Source organism: Podarcis filfolensis, assembly GCF_964270895.1.
Source record: "Podarcis filfolensis genome assembly, chromosome: Z".
Taxonomy (NCBI): Eukaryota; Metazoa; Chordata; class Lepidosauria; order Squamata; family Lacertidae; genus Podarcis; species Podarcis filfolensis.
This window is the reverse complement of record NC_139617.1, coordinates 8,402,253-8,419,831: the sequence shown is the minus strand read 5'-3', so window position 1 is coordinate 8,419,831 and position 17,579 is coordinate 8,402,253. Positions and strand designations below refer to the sequence as shown.

The following is a 17,579-nucleotide window of genomic DNA, read 5'->3' as shown; positions in this document are numbered from 1 at the left end:
CAGAAGGGTGTGAAACAAAAGTGATAAATATGCAAACAATTTTATTTTAAAAACTGAGCAGAGTTTCTATAGTGGTTTACAAAACAAGATAAAACAAATATAACACAACACAACATAACAATATATCAGTAATATATAACGTGTTGAATATAATGTTTCCTGGGGGTGTTTTACCTGAGATCCATATATGTAAATTTTCAATATCACTTACGCTGTGAGCACATAACATTTTATTCTGGAATCAGTGGCGACTACTTGTTGATACATACTCTCTATTAGAGAGAGTTGATACATAGTTGACACATACTCTCTATTATCTAGATTGCATAATTTTGCCCCTTCTTGAAAAGCTGGTTTCATTTCAAATATAAAAGCTTATTGAAGACTGATTCTGCATTATTCTGCAATATGGCCTTTCGGATTTATTTATTTTTTTTAAACCCCCATAGGTGGTCCCAACAATGGGAGGTGTTGTTAAGGATGATTGTTTAATTGACACTGAAATGAAGAATGGCTACAGTAAATGTGTCCTACTGAAGGCTTTAAGATGGGGATTTCCCATGGGGCTATATTAAGCTCTCTGAACTCCTAGATAGGTTGACAACTACTGTAACAGTTACTGTTCTCTGTTAGCTCTGATGAGGTGTTTAACTTTAGATCACACGGGAGGTTATTGAATTGCGAAATGGCCATTTCAAAAGGAAGCTGCCTTTAGTCTTTTGTTCCAAGCCAGAGTGGAAGTAAGATGTGATAATGAAGCCCTCCAGGAGCTACATAGTCTTGGAGATGGCATACAGGCTAATGAAGCCTGAGTGAGAGAGAGAGAGCTATGTTTTGTCAGCTCTGATTATGTTATTTTATTTGTAAGATGCAGAGCCTGTGCTGGACATGTACAAGATATTGTATGGAATTATTTGGGTGTATCTTTGAAGTTTTTGTTCTGTTTTGAAGAAAGTTCTGCAAATAAAGTTTTGAATATCTAATGTTTTATTCCAAAAGCAGTCAGTTTGTATACATCCAGTTGCTTCAAGCTGCACAGTATTAACATCTGCAATAGGTGTATCTACACCTGCCCAATGATATTGTATATGGGCATTTACCAAGATTCTCCTAATTCAGTTGGAACATGTGTAGAGAGGAAAAGGTGTGGATAATGTAATTAAGGGGAGAGTTTTCAAATATGCATCAAATAACCACATCCATCCTTATGTAGCATGCTGAGGATGAGCATGAATGATTTTTGACTTGGAAAAACTCTGCTTTTATGCTTTAAACAGGTTAGCGTGTACACAGCCTTTCTTACCAAGTCCACAAGAAAATAAAGGTAAGGAAAACACCATCAGTAGAATTAAGAGCAGAGTGTAGTTGTTTAGTCATTTAGTCGTGTCCGACTCTTCGTGACCCCATGGACCAAAGCACACCAGGCACTCCTGTCTTCCACTGCCTCCCGCAGTTTGGTCAGACGCATGCTGGTGGCTTCGAGAACACTGTCCAACCATCTTGTCCTCTGTCATCCCCTTCTCCTTGTGCCCTCCATCTTTCCCAACATCAGGGTCTTTCCCAAGGAGTCTTCTCATGAGGTGGCCAAAGTCTTGGAGCCTCAGCTTGAGGATCTGTCCTTCCAGTGAGCACTCAGGGCTGATTTCCTTAGAATGGATAGGTTTGATCTTCTTGCAGTCCATGGGAGTCTCAAGAGTCTCCTCCAGCACCATAATTCAAAAGCAGCAATTCTTTAGCGATCAAGCTGAGCGACCTTTCGGCTTTGGCCCAGCCCAGCTCTGAATCTACTTGTACTTGTCCTCCGCTCTTCCTCAGTAGCATGTTGGATGCCTTCCAACCTGAGGGGCTCATCTTCAAGCGTCATAACTTTTATATGCCTGTTGTTTTCGTCCATGGAGTTTTCTTGGCAGGGATACCGGAGTGGCTTGCCGGTTCCTGCTCCAGGTGGATCACGTTTAGTCAAAACTCTCCACTATGGCCATCTTGGGTGGCCCCTTTGCCACGACAAGGCAGTGATCCATGAAGGAGAAGAGCAGAGTACAAATCTGAAAAGGGTAATTAAATATAGATACACCTCACTAGTGTAAGTAGGGTAAACACCACCTAATTCACTTTGTCAGAAAAAACATTCAATCTGAAATACATATGTACCATACACAAGCTAATCAATGTATAAGAAATAATGCATAAGTTGAGACGTCTTGTAAAGATACACCTTAAGAAAATCAAACATGCATAATAATATTTGGATTCATGGTATAAAACGCATGTTAGAATGTCTTCCACTATTCACAAGCACAGCAATATCTGAACTAGGAGGAAATGGTTTGCAGAGCATCTCAGAACTTGTCTAATGCAAAGAAATCCCATAAACCCAAAACCAGTTCTGCATGTCTTATGTACAAGTTTGTTAAATCTTGTGGTTTTTATTCAAGTATTTCAGTCATGAAGTACTAGAGGTTCCCTCAGCCCATATTATATGGGATCTCCCCCCCCCCTATTTTCTGATACTTCAGAGAATGAGAATGATTTCACTGGGGACAAAATGTTGAGTAGCATGAAGCTGACTGACTGCTGGCATAGAGTATGTACTCTCTCCCACTACCAAAGCTGCCATTGCCCCAGTTCTCTCCACAAGCTGCCTACCGCAGGCCCCGCAAATACAACTACCAGGAATCCTAATGCTAATGCTACTGCTGTATGCATGTCAGTTTAATGTGCATAATTTTTATAATTTCTGTAATGCATTCTGGTTACGTAATCTAGATTTTCTGCTCATTGAGTTTAAGGTGCTTCATTGGGGGAATATATAATTTATGGCACAGAATCTACAAGACCCAGCCAGCTCTCTATACTCACAAATGAAATAGCAACTTGGTACGATCTTCAACTGCATCAGCTCCCATCCACTAAGGCAGGGTGCTGCTATGCACAAGGACCCATTTACAGAGCCATATAAGATGAGCTCATAGCACCAAAATGTTGTATATCCTTTTTTGCTTGGAGAGAGAGAGCACCATGCAAAGTTGTCACCATAATTTGCATCATTACCAGTTAAATGTGGGCTATAAATTATTTCAAATAAATAACTAAATATTACTTAAAACTTTCTGTATCAGAGATTGAAGAGGATTGTTCTTGCCTGGTGGCTAATGGTGGAAATACATCTCTATACCTTTAGGCACCAGGTGATATCGTTCCTCTTCAAACAAGCCTTTGGCTGATTAATATCCTATATCCTTTTAAACGTGCTTGTGGGAGGAGGAGGGTTATTCTTTTGTTTTTGCTCTTGTGTTTGTGTATTTTGGGTTTTTATCTTTTATTTTTATGATGTGGACCATCCTGAAATCTTCAGATAAAGATGATGATGATGATGCCATCAATATTTTAAACTTCTCCACAACGAGATTTGAACAGATTTCTATGCTGCTTTGTATCCCTCTCATTCAAAGACCAAACTACAAATGGCACTAGAATGCCTCACTGGAAGTTCCCTCTCCTCTAAACAGCCACTGCAAGGGGTAATCATGACCAGAGCCACAGTATGTCTGGTCTGTGGTGTTTGAGGAAAGTGTTAACCTCCTATGTGCATATACACACTATTTGGAATGAACTATTTGGAATAAAAGAACAAAAAAAGGATGCAACTTCCAGGGATGTATTTAGTGTCACGTCCAATGTGGCCCACAGAGGAAGGCTGAGTGGAGTTCTGCAAGTAGAAATCCATAGGTCCAATCTGGCTCTGCTCTCATGAACACTTAGTTAATGGCTAGGGAAGAACCAGTGTGCTGCAGTACCGCAAGTGATGTGTATTGGGGCAAACATAAATAAATCTTAATTTGACACGTATGCTTATGGCATTTGATCAGGAACGAAACCTGTTTTGCACCAGGAAACTTTGCAGCAGGAAACATAAATTGGCCTCAGGTTAAGGAACGATTCTTGCCCCCCACTCCAGTACCTAACTTGAATCCCTCTTCTAGAATCTTAAATAAAATCGTAAGACCATGGGTAGAATAAGCTCACGTTCAAATGTGGGGGCACACGAATTGCTGTTGAAATGCTTCCTGATGTTTCTGCAAATGTGGGTTAAGCAAAGACTCCCCCCACTTCAAATTTAGCAACGAATAAACAAAACCATCAGTTGTTTTTTGAACGAATGTTACATTTTATTCTTTCAAAAATGCAACAAGAGTGCTGGCATTGTGCCAAGAATTTAAAGCCCCCTTAAGGAAATTGCTCAGTTTTCCTGTCGCTTGCAAAAGAGATGCAAAAGGTTATGTTTATTTAGGATGAAGATGGACTTGTCAAGTCACTGTGTGGTATGATCCTCATGGAAATGCTAATGCATTAAGTCTAAAATGTTTCTGCACTATCAACAGCTTCCATTCCACTCACCCCCTGGAGAACATAAATTGACAATAAATGATTGACATTCATAAATGTGCCTTCAAGCAGATTGGGGATAATTAGTAAAGCATGTGGATAACCACTCACAGAAGCCAATTGTGGCAAATCCACAAAATAAGGAACTTCCAATGCACATCAAGAGTGGCTTAGTTGTCTGAATCCTTCTTTTCAAAGGTTTCATGTGGGTTTGATTTTCCTCACCGCATTCAAGCTGAACATCCTTCCCATTCTCCCACACAAGACCTCTATGTCTTGACTTTCCGGGACCAAAGCAGGAATGAAATAGCATTCCTGATATCTCACGTTAGCAGTCTGAATGTTTCCAAAGACACCATATTTTCCACATGTCAAAGTCCAGGAATTTAGAGGCACTTTTATATCGCCTGTACTGCAAAAACTCCCGGGGTTTTCTGAAAAGAAAAACATGCATAGTTATGGGGGTTCCCCCTTCAATTTGACTAGGGAAGTCAGCAATGAAGGTGGTGGATATTGAAATGTTTAAAATGAGATCAGCAGCAACATTTGGGATTAGAAGATTGAGGAAGAATATAACCAATTAAACTCTCCTCTCAGTACTTCCTATCTGATCTTCATTAGCTGCGAAACATTACTCAAACCCTCTTCACTGGCTGCAATCCTTAATGAATTTACTCTCCCTGAAGCAATCTTCTTGACTTCAACTGAGTTAACCTGGATCGAGTGGTCTGTGGATTTGTAGGCAATCACTTGCTGTTCATATCTTTATGCTACCCCACCCAAAAGAAACAAGAAACGGATGTTGGCTTATTTCATGGGCGGATGTTCTGTATTATTTTATTAATACGATCGCGGCGGGTTTGCAATGGCCTTTGGCTGGAACAATAAACTTATGAACTAGAAAAAATAAAAACCCTTAAATTAGGGGGAAAGTAGAAGTAAGGGGGTTCAAGGATAACTCCCACAGTATAATGTTTTATGAATGACAATGCTTTATGTTATCTGTCATGGGTATATTCAGTGTTAATGATACACCACATCTGGGATGTCAAAATGTATTAGAGCAATGAAGGAAAATGTAAACTAAACCCCACTGTCTTTAGAGTGGGAAAAGGTATCTAGGGTACTACAGAGAATGCAGAAGCCCTCATGAATGAGTAATAAGTGTTTTAAGCTGGCAGCAAGAAACATACCTTATGCTGATAGCAAAGAATTGCAACCAAACCTTCTGGTGTTAATTAGGACAAAAGAGTGTTACCCGCTGCAGAAATTGGTGATAAAATCCTCTGATTTTATTTACTGTGGAGTGCTATATGCTAAAAATTAAGCATATCAGTGACAGCAGTAAAAAAATAAGTAACATGACAACATCCAAATGGGCTGTTCAATGATAAATGTGTTTCTCTTGAAAGGGTTTAAATGCAACAAAAATGTCAGCGAAAGAAGCCAAATGTAAGCATTTCCAAGTCCAATTGAATTCAGCAGAAAAAAACCTATGTGCACAAGTAACATTCGCGCTGAGACCAACGGGACTTAGATAGGCCCAAAATCATGCACATTACTTCCAACTTTTAGATCCCATTTTTAGATAAGTGTGTTTTGCACACACAAATACTAAGGGCTCATCCACACTTACCTTTCCTCCACTCTTCACAGGCATGGCCCATGATTTGAGGTTTCATGTCCAAGCACCCCCCTTTGAAGGTGACCCAGAAACTGCAACCAATCCAGAATGCGGCAGCTAGACTGGTGACTGGGAGTAACACTGGGAGTGTTATGTGACTGCCAAGACCACATAACACTGGTCTTGAAAGACTTACATTGGCTCCCAGTATGTTTCTGAGCACAGTTCAAAGTGTTGGTGCTGACCTTTAAAGCCCTAAATGGCCTTGGTCCAGTATACCTGAAGGAGCGTCTCCACCCCCATAGTTATGCCCGGACGCTGAGGTCCAGCGCCGAGGGCCTTCTGGCGGTTCCCTCATTGCGAGAAGCAAAGCTACAGGGAACCAGGCAGAGGGCCTTCTTGGTAGTGGCGCCCGCCCTGTGGAACGCCCTCCCATCAGATGTCAAGGAAATAAACAACTATCTGACTTTTAGAAGACATCTGAAGGCAGCCCTGTCTAGGGAAATTTTAAATGACTGATCTTTTAATGTACTTTTAATATTTTGTTGGAAGCCACCCAGAGTGGCTGGGGAAGCCCAGCAAGATGGGCAGGGTATAAATAATAAATTCTTCTTCTCAGTGCTCTCCTTGCAAAACCCCACTCTTTAAGGCTCAAATGGAGCAAACAGCAATCTGTGGAAAACCCAGACTGACATTTGCTGTGATTCAGCATTAAAGAGCGGGTTTTCGTGGGGAAAGCTTGGGACAAAGCAAGCAAACAAAAACCCTGGAAATAAAAGGCAAAAGGTATGTGTGGATAAGCCGCAAGTACCTTAAGTAGACAAATTTCAATTTTCTATAAAGATCTAGTTTATAGAAGTAAGAGGATCAACTAGTAAAGCTCATTATGGCAGGTGGAGGAAGACAGAAGGACCTGTTTAGTTAAATATATTATTGTAGGGAATGCACTAAATGGATCAGTGGCCCATGCAGATAGCATTGCCTGCATTTTCCATTCAACTTGATGACCTTCTGCACAAGAAAATTAATGTGACCAAGAGATGGAATTGAGGAATTGGCCTTTGCAGACAGTGCTAGAACATTTGTTGGCTGCATTCTCTCCCTCAAAGTCCTTTTGTACTTCATAAAATTCACACCCACCTCACCAAAGGCCCTTGAACATTATTCTGGAATCAGCATTTATAAGCTTCCTTAGGAAACGGGGTGATTTTCAGTTTGATGTTCCTAGAAATTATTTGTACTGATGAGGCGAATCCAAATGATCCATTTTTAATCAAGGGATTCCTGAAGTGACGTACTGTGGTGAGAAGAACCAAAACAGATTGGTCTTTAGCCTTAATTAACATGACAGTGTCTCTCTCTAAAAAAATGCTAAAGTCAGGCATTTAGGAAGAATCAGGAGCCTGGATACCCTCTGTAAATGCTTTCTGAGCAGAGTTCAAATGGTTCCCCCCCCCCCTTATACAAAGCTAGCAAATCTTCTTTCTTTCCTGGGATGTCTTTGTCCCTAACATTGTGGCCACTGTGGAAGGTCATCGCACCTCCTGGCCACATCTGAAGTAGAGAGCAGTGGAGGGTCTGAAAAACACCAGGGCACTTGTTAGTTAAGAACTCTTAAGTCTCTAATGAAGTACTAAAAAGTTAATCACTGAAAAGGTGGCCTCCTAGGAGGATGAGAATATTTGGTTTAAAAGCAAAGCTTGGGCTGGAGGAAGGAGCAAATGCATCTGTTTGTTTTATTAAGGACTGCAGAGAACATACTAGAGAGTTTAACTTAAAATATGCACAGCAACATGCCATGACTGAATTCATTGCTGTCTGACAACACAGACAATGCTCGAGATATGCAAAGTATTATATTTAAAATTATAGCTGCACTGCACATCAAAGGGGGGGTGTTTTGTTCTTTGTTGCAACCAAAACAAAAAACAAAAAACCTACCCACCCCACCCTCACATTCCTGAGCTCTAAATTGAAAGTAATTTAATAGTCATATTTAAATGCATGAACATTATTTATAATGGGTTTCTGAAAAGCAGTTTGGCTGAACAAATGACAATAAAACAGTGCCTGAAACAAATTTACCTACCGTACCTATTATCAGTAAGCAGCTTATATTTTATGGAAGGATTATTTCACAACTAGGACAAGGCTTTCAGAATAGGGTTAGAAACACCAAACAGTTTCGAACACAAAGAATTACAAGTGCATCTCAAAGTACCAGTGTGCCATGGAAAAGACACACTTAATTTACTATCGAAGATTTCAGCAGTCAGTGAAATCTGTTTGAGTCATTCTTACCAGGGATGACACATCTTCCACCCCCCACCCCCTTTAGAGCAAAATATGGGCTGGAATACATTGCTTCTTGCTCAGTAGGAAGAAGTAATTCTGACATCATGTTTACCCCAGCAACCTCTTACAAAAAACAATTCATGCCCTCAGCAATTCCTTCAGAATGGAAACCAGTCATTTAAGGGTGTCAACCTGTAAATTATTTTTATGTACAGATAACAGTGCTGTACATGCTTTTACACGGCTTACAATAAAGGGGCCCATTCAGGGAAGATTTATAAGTTGGTGTGTGTGTGTGTGTGTGTGTGTGTGTGTGTGTGTGTCCTGCTTTACTTGGCAAGTATGTTTATTGCAGTTAGTCTGGTGTTCCACTGTTGTTTCCTATTTCATTTCACTTTTAATTTGCATACCACCTTTTTATATTACTATACACAAGGAGGTTTACAAGCTGAAATGATGATGCTGATGAATATAACATGTGGAAAGGAGATCCACTTCTCCTAACACTTAGTGATATGAAGGATGCATGTGCTGGGGAACTGTGGCTCCCTGGCACATATCCATTACGCGTTAGGAGACATGTGTCTCATTCCTACACTTTTAAGTATTTTACAGCAGCAGAGGCGGATTTACGGGAGCATAACTGGTTCAGTCGCACAGGGTACAGAGACTTGGGGGTGCTGCAACTATTACACAGCGTGAAAGGCAAGAGGCGGGGGTGTGTGCCAAATTTTGGCATCACACAGGGTGTCACTGAAATTTGAGACCTCAAGGTCTGCCACCAACTGCAGCCTACACTAGTTTAGCCACAGCAAACATTGTTTCTGTGCAAAGTGGCCAAAAGGCCAGAGACAACAAGCACAGGTTCCACTTACCAGGAAATTGTTAAAAATATTATCTTTGCAATAGCTTCCTCCACACAGTCTTCCATGCTACTGAGCAAAACAGCAGAGGAAAGGCAGAATAGAACATGTACACCAATAACACACCATCACTTCTTTGGATTACATCACAAATGCAAAGTTCACAAAGACCCACATCTGGAATGTGGACTGTTTGGGGCTCTATATGAGTGTCCTGCATCTTCTGCAACTGGCTGTGCCCCATCAGAAGCCTCAAACAGACACACCTTACTACCACCTGAGATGAGAATGGCAACAGCCTGTTTACACCGGACCTTAGACTTATTTTAATGTGACCTTCTCCCACAGCTAATCTAAATACTTTGGGTCAGTGTTTCCCAAACTTGGGGCTCCAGCTGTTATTGGACTATGACTCCCATCATCCCTGACCACTGGTCCTGCTAGCTAGGTATGATGGGAGTTGTAGTCTACACACAGCTGGAGACTCAAGTTTGGGAAACACTGCTATAGACCTAATATTTAGCATAGAAAAATGCTGTCCACTGAAACATGTTGGTTTCTTTTTAACTTAGTTGCCATTCAAGCAGCATCTGTTGTTTAACTGTAGTTTTATTGTACTTCTATTTTTTTGCAGAAAAAGTCAAACGCAGCAGTTTGACTTCACCCCCGAGGTGCACTCTACTGTCGCTCAAGACAGATGGATGGCAACAACATTTTGTGTGTGTGTGTGTGAACCTTGTTATTTCATTTGAAGGGAAGTATAATTTTAAGTAATAAATATTACTAAAAACAACAACAATAATTAATAACATGCTGTACTGGGGTTAGTTTGCAGAGTCAGCTCCTGATCATCAAATGCTGATAAACCAGGTAATGAGAATATATGCATATGAGCCAGCCCAGTAAGGGTTTTATGTGTGGGTTCAAATATTTATTCCTATGAGTGTGCGTGTTTCACATCCCCCCCCCCCAAGTCTAATATGCACTGAATTAACAACACTGATTACAGTGGCTCTTAGGGCTCATCTGCCCTTTCATTTGTCTCACTACTCCCCCCCCCCCCAGGAAAACCTGTCGTTTAGCACTGAATCAGAAAGTGTGACAATTGGGTTTTCTTTGGATTGCAGTTTGTTCTGATTTAGTGCTACAGAGTGGGTTTTCCAGGGGAAAGTGGCAGGGCAGAGGCAAAACCACTTGGACCTGTCCCTAGAAAGCATGGGACAAACAGAAAACCACTCTGAGGGTGCAGAAGAGTGCAGCATGACTTAGGTAAACTCCATTTTAAGAAATGTTGGTTGCAATATAAATTTCCAGGGCAGAAACAGAAGATTTATAGCAAAAGCATACATTCATAAACTCTTGATTTGGCGCAAAAAATATTAAAAAATTGTATAAACAAGGCGAACTCTTTCAGTTACCAGATACAGTACAAGGTTCAACCCGGAACATCCAAATGGAGAAATCTCTCCTAGCTTGGTTCCGGCTGGGTCCTTCAAGAAGATACAGCTGCTGTATGAAGGGTAAAGCTGAAAGATGAGTGGATGAGTTGCTTACTCAGAAACACTTTAAAGCTCAGAACAGGAGAATCTGTTTTAATAGCAGGGTTCACTTGATTTGATTGCTTACAGTGAATTTTGTAAAATATGTAGGAAAGGCAACATCTGGTTTGGTTTATATCAGCTGTTTACATAGAAGACACTGGAAGCTACCACCTGAAAAAATATTATAATCCTCATTCAAAGGGAACTTGTCTCAGAGTACTATAGGACACATCAGAATCTGCAATTAGCCAGCTTTTCACCTCTGGGTGCTGCTACACTTGGGAATAAATAAAAACACGAATCCTTTAAGAACAGCTCAAATGTAATTTTTGTTTTAGGAAAACATACATAGAACTATTCTGAAAAGTGATGGGTCTCTTTTATACTTGTCTTTCCTGATTCATCCTCTATGTTTCATTTGCAGTTGATGTCTGATTAAACAATCACCAGGCTATTGTGGTTAGGAAGACTACTGCAACAGACAAGTTTTGCTAAAAACTGAACAAGCATAAAAAGCAGGTAGTAGCAATTTGTGCCAATTTTTTTAATCCATTGATCTATTTGATAAATCAGAACTAAAACAGAAAGACAAAGGTGATGTTTTCTAGGAATGATAAAGTCAGAACTCAACCTTCTAAGGTTACAGTCCCAAGCACATATTAAGTAAGTCCAAGGAAGTGAGTTGAACTTCTAAGTAAACATGGATGGGATTGAGTTTTAAGAGGTGGCTTTGCACAGGTCCAATTGCCAAGGGTAACATGATGAGTATTGGGGTAACATGAAGGAAGTGGCAATCGCTTCTTCCTGCACTGTCTTGAAAATCTGAAGAGAGAGTGTGTGGCGAAAATAAAGGGCTTACAATGTGGCTGAATTCATACTGAAAAAATGCTGTATTGAAAACAATATGCCGTTTTTAGGGACACGGGTGGCGCTGTGGGTTAAACCACAGAGCCTAGGCCTTGCTGATCAGAAGGTCGGCGGTTCGAATCCCCGCGATGGGGTGAGCTCCCATTGCTCAGTCCCTGCTCCTGGCAACCTAGCAGTTCGAAAGCACGTCAAAGTGCAAGTAGATAAATAGGTACCGCTCTGGCGGGAAGGTAAACGACGTTTCCATGCGCTGCTCTGGTTTTCCAGAAGTGGCTTAGTCATGCTGGCCACATGACCCGGAAGCTGTACGCCGGCTCCCTCGGCCAATAAAGCGAGATGAGCGCCGCAACCCCAGAGTCGGCCACGACTGGACCTAATGGTCAGGGGTCCCTTTACTTTACTTTTATGCCGTTTCTACTTGTGATTTTTGATCTGCAGGGACTCATTCACATGTGCAAATCCTCTGAAGTCTACAGTCATGTGATCATCACTTATGTCAGAATGGTCTCTGTCCAGTTACAGGCATCACCTACTCTCGGTTTTTAAGGAGTGGCCACATGCCTAGTAGTTGTCTGCTTCCACTTCATTTTCAAAAAAAGGCCCTCTGAGTTTCCTTCATCTTTACTGTCTGTTAAATGCTGTCCTTTGAAGTGGGTGGGGGATTTTGAGAAGCCACAGACGAAATGCAGTACAGTTTCAATTCCAAATCCTGGCTTAAAACAAACACCCTCTTAATTGCTTGTAGTGCATTTGCTGGCTGGGATTCTGGGGGTTTTTCCCAGCCAATTCTTCAAGCAAACTACAAAACTACACAGAATGCCAGTGAAATTGTGAAAGCTGTTTACCCTGCATTTCTGAAGATGGAGCAATGCTAAAATCAGTGCTCAACATCTTCTAAAGCTGGGGTCTCCAATGTGGCACCCATGGGCACCCTGAGACAGCCACCTCCTCATTTTCCTTCTGTTAAATTAGTAGTCTGTGGTCTTCACAACTGTTTCTTGGATTTCCAAATGCGGTCCTGGGCTTAAAATGACTGAGAACCTCTGTTCTAAAATTCTCAAGTTTTAAAGCACTAAAAACAGGCTATGACAGGATTCCAGAAAATGTGCAAGAACCCATAAAAGAAAAGAAACTTCTGCCCTCAATTTCATAATGAAAAGTCAGTTTTGTGGACTTTTTGGCTGACCTGATCCTCTTCTATGGCTTTTGGAGAACCAGTGCAATAACTTTATTTCCAAATTCTTTCAAAACCTCAACGCAGATATGTCTTTAACAGCTTTCACTTGTGTTTGTAGGAGGCAGGGGTAGAGTATTTGTGGAAGGTGAAAGAAAACCATAGTCAGAAGTATTTATGTGAGATTGGTAAGGAACCGCCAAATAAATCCCAGGATCAGGTTGTTACCATGCAAATACATATTCTCCCAGTCTTCTCTTTCATATAAATCTCAGGATCAGGATGCTACCATGCAAACACATGTTCTCCCAGACTTGTTTCAAGGTCCAGCCTTTGTTTTTGTACTTGCACTTATATTTGCCTCCCACTGATGTATGATTTCCTTCTACAGGGTACTAATGTTTCTGCTCTCTTGTTTTGTTACAGACGTGTGGTGGTTTTATGTCGACTTTATATTTTCTGTTTGTTCTCCATACAACCGAAAACAGGAAAAAAAAATGTTTTTAGAAATATTCAGGAAAATACAAACGTACTTCTTTTGGCTGTGAAAAATAAAAAATAAACAAACAAGTTTCCTTCAACTTTGCAGCCTATTAAATGTATTTCCTTTTAAGTGGGAACATGACATGATGATACTTTGGTTGGAGTGGGTTCCTTAAAATGATGACTCACAGAGGTATATTTAAAGCGCTTGAGAATCAATTCTTTTCGTAAGCTCTTAAGCATTATTTCAAGCATGAAATGCACTGGTTAACTAGCAAGTAATAGTGAAGGCATATCCATGTAATAGATGCCATAATATTTTCCTTTCAAAAGCCCAGCCCTCGACTGAGTTGGAAAACCCCAGTGCTGGGTGTTAACGATGATGCTGAACATGGCATGCAGCACTATTATATGCTATCAGGAGGAAATATCTTCTGCAGCTGTTGCATGAAGAGGAGGTACCCAGACTCAGCAATGGCTTAGTGAATGTTGCTGCCACTACAGCAGGGGTGGGGAACATTTTTCAGCCAAAGGGCCATCCCTTTCTGGCCTACCTTCTTAGTGCCACACGTGTCAGTGGTAGGTGGGACCAGAGGGAAAACTGGGTAGAGAATAAATGTCAGGGTAGGTGCCTGGAGCAGGTCGGAAACTACTCAGACTGTGTCAGTCAAGTTAATGAGCTTTATTCAAAGAAACAAAACAGCTCAGGAGGCCAGGCCGAGTGAGCACAGCAACTCTTCCCCAGTAGATGTCTCATGGAGGTACTCAAATGATAAGTGCAGGTTCTGGATTGGTTCACTTGGGGAGAGGTGGTCCTTCAGGTATTGTGGTCCTGAGCCATTTAACGCTTCATAGGTCAAAACCTGCACTTTGAATTGTGCCCAGACACTAATTGGCAGCCAGTGCAGTCAGGCTAGGATTGGCATTATACACTCAGTAGTGGAGCCAACATGAATAAAATATTCAAGTGTGTGTGTGTGTGTGTGTGCAGGTAAGCCGTGCCCCATATAATTGACTGACCTTGGCATCTAGGAGTTGGCTCCTATGTGCCACAGTGAGTAAACTGGCCACCAAATTCTGCACCAGGCGAAGTTTCTTAATTGTCTTCAGAGACAGTTTTAAGTATAACATTGAAATGTGTATAGCGTTGCAATAATCTAATCTAGAGGTTACCAGAGCACAGATAACAGTAGTTAGGCTATCTCTGTCCAGAAAGGGATGCTGCTGGGCCAGCAGCCAAAGCTGATGGAAGCCATGCTACCAAGGCCACTTGAGCCCCAAGGGATAGCAATGAATACAGAACCCCTAAGTTCCATATAAAAACAGACTACAAACAGTGCATTTTTTGTTTTAGGTAAAAACACAGTCAGCTGACAGTGATATCAGTCATTCCTCTGCATGCTGAAGAATGCATACAATGCCATTGTGATATAATAATATTAGTAGACACATATTGCATCCTGCAAACAGAAATGAGGGGTATGCAGCAGCTCTGTGTATACCTAACATTATGAAACAAATTGGAGTGATTTGGGGAGAGGTTCTGACTATTCTGAGCCAGATCGCACAGTTGACAAGTTATCTTGAGTCAGATCAAAGACTCCCTTAACTTCAGAGTGGCTCTGTAGCCTCAGCTGCCCACAAAATGTGCAACCATTTGTTTTTGTTTTCCAAAACTCAACAAACCAACTGAGGAAACACCCAGAACTTGAGAGGGAAAGTGGTGGTGGGATCTTTCATCTTGAAAGACTGGTTTAGCTTTTCATCACAGTGAATTATTTCCCAAGGGCATTCCAATCAAATTGATTTGGGGCAAGGGATTTAAAACTGTGCTTTAGTTTAGTCTATCATAGTATCCCCCAAAATTCATGGGAGGCAGAACTCCACCCCCACCCCTTGAGGTAACAGGGCCCTTGCCAGGAGATTAATTCCCAATGCAACCCCCCCCCCCGTGATTCTTATTGTACTCACTCCAAAACAGTAGTCTTCTCTTGGGAGAGAACCATTATAGCTATCCTTCTAAAATCTTTCAGGCTTCATCCCATGTCTGCAAATGCATCCAATTCTGGCAGAAAAAGAAAAAGGTGCCCTACATGAAAATCCTGAGATGTATCCACCTACAATTTGGTAAGTTAAATCCACTTTAGAAAAGCTGCTATGCCTGCAAATTCCATCCACTCTGTGAAAAAGAAAAAAGTTATAGCCACTTTAGATTTCCTGTTGTAGTGAATAGGGTGTATGGGATCAGAACTTCATTTTTAACAGATCCGATTTGGTATCAAATAACAAGTCAAATCGAAAAGATACAGTGTGGCTTCCAAACAAGTCATGCTGCTTCCCAACATGATAGATACAAATCAAATCTTGTGCCTGGTGCACATCCCCAACAGATACTGTATTGTTCGCTCTATAGGACACACTTTTCCCCCTCCAAAAATGTGTGTGCGTCCCATGGAGCGAATGCAGGCTTTCGCTGAAGCCTGGAGAGCGAGAGGGGTCAGTGCACACCGACCCCTCTCGCTCTCCAGGCTTCAGGCAGCTATCCGCAAGCCCACTGAGCGCGGCGGGAGTTCCCGCCGGGCTCCAAAGGCTTGCAGATAGCAGCCTGCAGCCTGAAGCCTGGGGAGCGCAGCGCCAATTCCCGCTGCGCTCCCCGGGCTTCAGGCAGCTATCCGCAAGCCTTCGGAGCCCAGCGGGAGTTCCCGCCGGGCTCTGAAGGCTTGCGAATAACAGCCTGTTCTGGAGGCAGCCCCGCAAGCTCCGGGGGAGCGGCGGTGAGGTTGCGCACAATCTTGCCTCCGCTCCTGGACCTGTTCTGGGGGCTGGGGTTGGGGGAAGCTCGGGCTTCCCCTGCCCCAGCCCCGCAGCGAAGCTGCGCGCAACCTCTCCCGGCTGGAGAGGTTGCGCATGGCTAAACAGGAAGCCAAGACAGCCAGAGGGATGGATCCCGCTCGCTGTCTTGCCTTCTTTGCTCTTTGGGGCTGGGGGGGGGAAATAAATAATTTTTTCTTTATTTCCCCCCCTAAAAACTAGGTGAGCCCTATGGTCCAGTGCGCCCTATGGAGCGAAAAATATGGTACATTTCTAGCTGACACTGGAAACCCCTCTCCCTCCATTTTAAGGCACTTAAAAAGCATGAAAGATGCTATTTGGCATGTCCCACTTTCAAACTTCCATTAAAAAAATTATCCTCCCCCTAATCCAAAGTTAATTCACATGTGCAAAGGGGCAACTCCTGCAGCTCAGCAGTCTGTTCTTTCTGTACCTTGGCTTGCTTTGTGTTGGGCTAGGATGTTATGAAGCAGATTTTATTCTCTGATCTGTAGGCAAGAGAAGTTGGAAGGTACCTATTCAGAGACCTCTATCATGATGAAGAAATGGTGTGTTATGGGTGTACCAAATTTACGAGCATGACTACCATTGATTTCAATGTGGCTACTCTGAGTAAAATTTATCTGGATACAATCTAGGGCTTCCAGTTCAGAAGGGAGGTTATCCAGGCTTGGTGGTGTTCCAGCAACTCTTTTAATACTCTTTTGGTACGATATGCATAGCAATAAGTTAGCAAATCTGGGTTTTCTGGATCATACTTCATTCAAAAAATGTCAAACTAAATGACTTTCATATTCTTTAAATTTCTATGGGTTGCAGATAGCCTTGGTTCAGATAAATTGAATTCTACTGTAATCCCCGAGTACTTAAAGGATTTTGAACATTATCTTGATAATTATTTTGTCTTCTCTTTACTCATTTACTGACTTATATAGGATTTATAGTATTTTTTACTGTGAGAGCTTCCCCTGCAAATAAGCAATCCCATTGAGACTTCATATATTACTGTTTTGGAGCATCTTTCTTGCTATGGTAATATTTCCTAAATTGCTTTTGAACACAGTAAAGAATTCAAATGCTAAGTTCTCAAGGCATTAAGGATCAGCTGGTGCCTCCTGCAAAACTCTTGACAAAATCCCATTAAGGAAGGAGGGAGGGAATTCTGCTGATACAATTCATCATACTGTGCATTTATCTAATTCTTTCCCCCCCAATGCTCATTATGAATTTTAGTAGTGAGACAGACATTTCACTTCTAAATATTTCAGTGATGTCAACAGCTTATTGGTTCTTCATATTCTCAAGCTGAGATCCACCACAGACCAAACATCTGTCAACCCAAAGGAATTGGGTTTGGAGGTACTGCAGTATCTCCCCCACCCCCCCTTTAAACATGGTATCTGAAAACAGAAAAACCATCATCCGGAACCTATCTTGCCAATGAACAGAAGGGTTGAGAATAGTATGCACTGATCAGTCAACTATGCAAGTCAAAACTTGCCCCAGGTCCTATT

The 17,579-nt window shown here is 41.7% G+C and overlaps 1 protein-coding gene and 1 long non-coding RNA gene across 4 annotated transcripts in view; both read right to left on the bottom strand.

The window, feature by feature from the left end:
- Positions 1–969: 969 nt before the first annotated feature.
- On the bottom strand, positions 970–2,939 carry LOC310754142. Its single transcript, XR_014543653.1, has 2 exons — positions 2,860–2,939; positions 970–2,045 (listed from the first exon to the last, which is right to left on the bottom strand). It is a non-coding gene; the product is annotated as an uncharacterized lncRNA (long non-coding RNA).
- Positions 2,940–4,144: 1,205 nt separating this feature from the next.
- The window catches only part of LOC310754106 (uncharacterized protein), a gene marked incomplete at its 5' end in the record, with an annotated part of 138,910 nt that continues 125,475 nt past the window's right edge, over positions 4,145–17,579 (bottom strand). The window contains 3 exons of one of the 3 annotated variants that reach the window (XR_014543619.1): positions 4,145–4,820; positions 7,156–7,307; positions 15,205–15,298. Of the gene's footprint in view, positions 4,821–7,150; positions 7,308–9,180; positions 11,620–15,204; positions 15,299–17,579 lie in introns of those variants that run through there. The other 2 variants (XR_014543620.1, XR_014543621.1) reach the window with 2 other exon arrangements.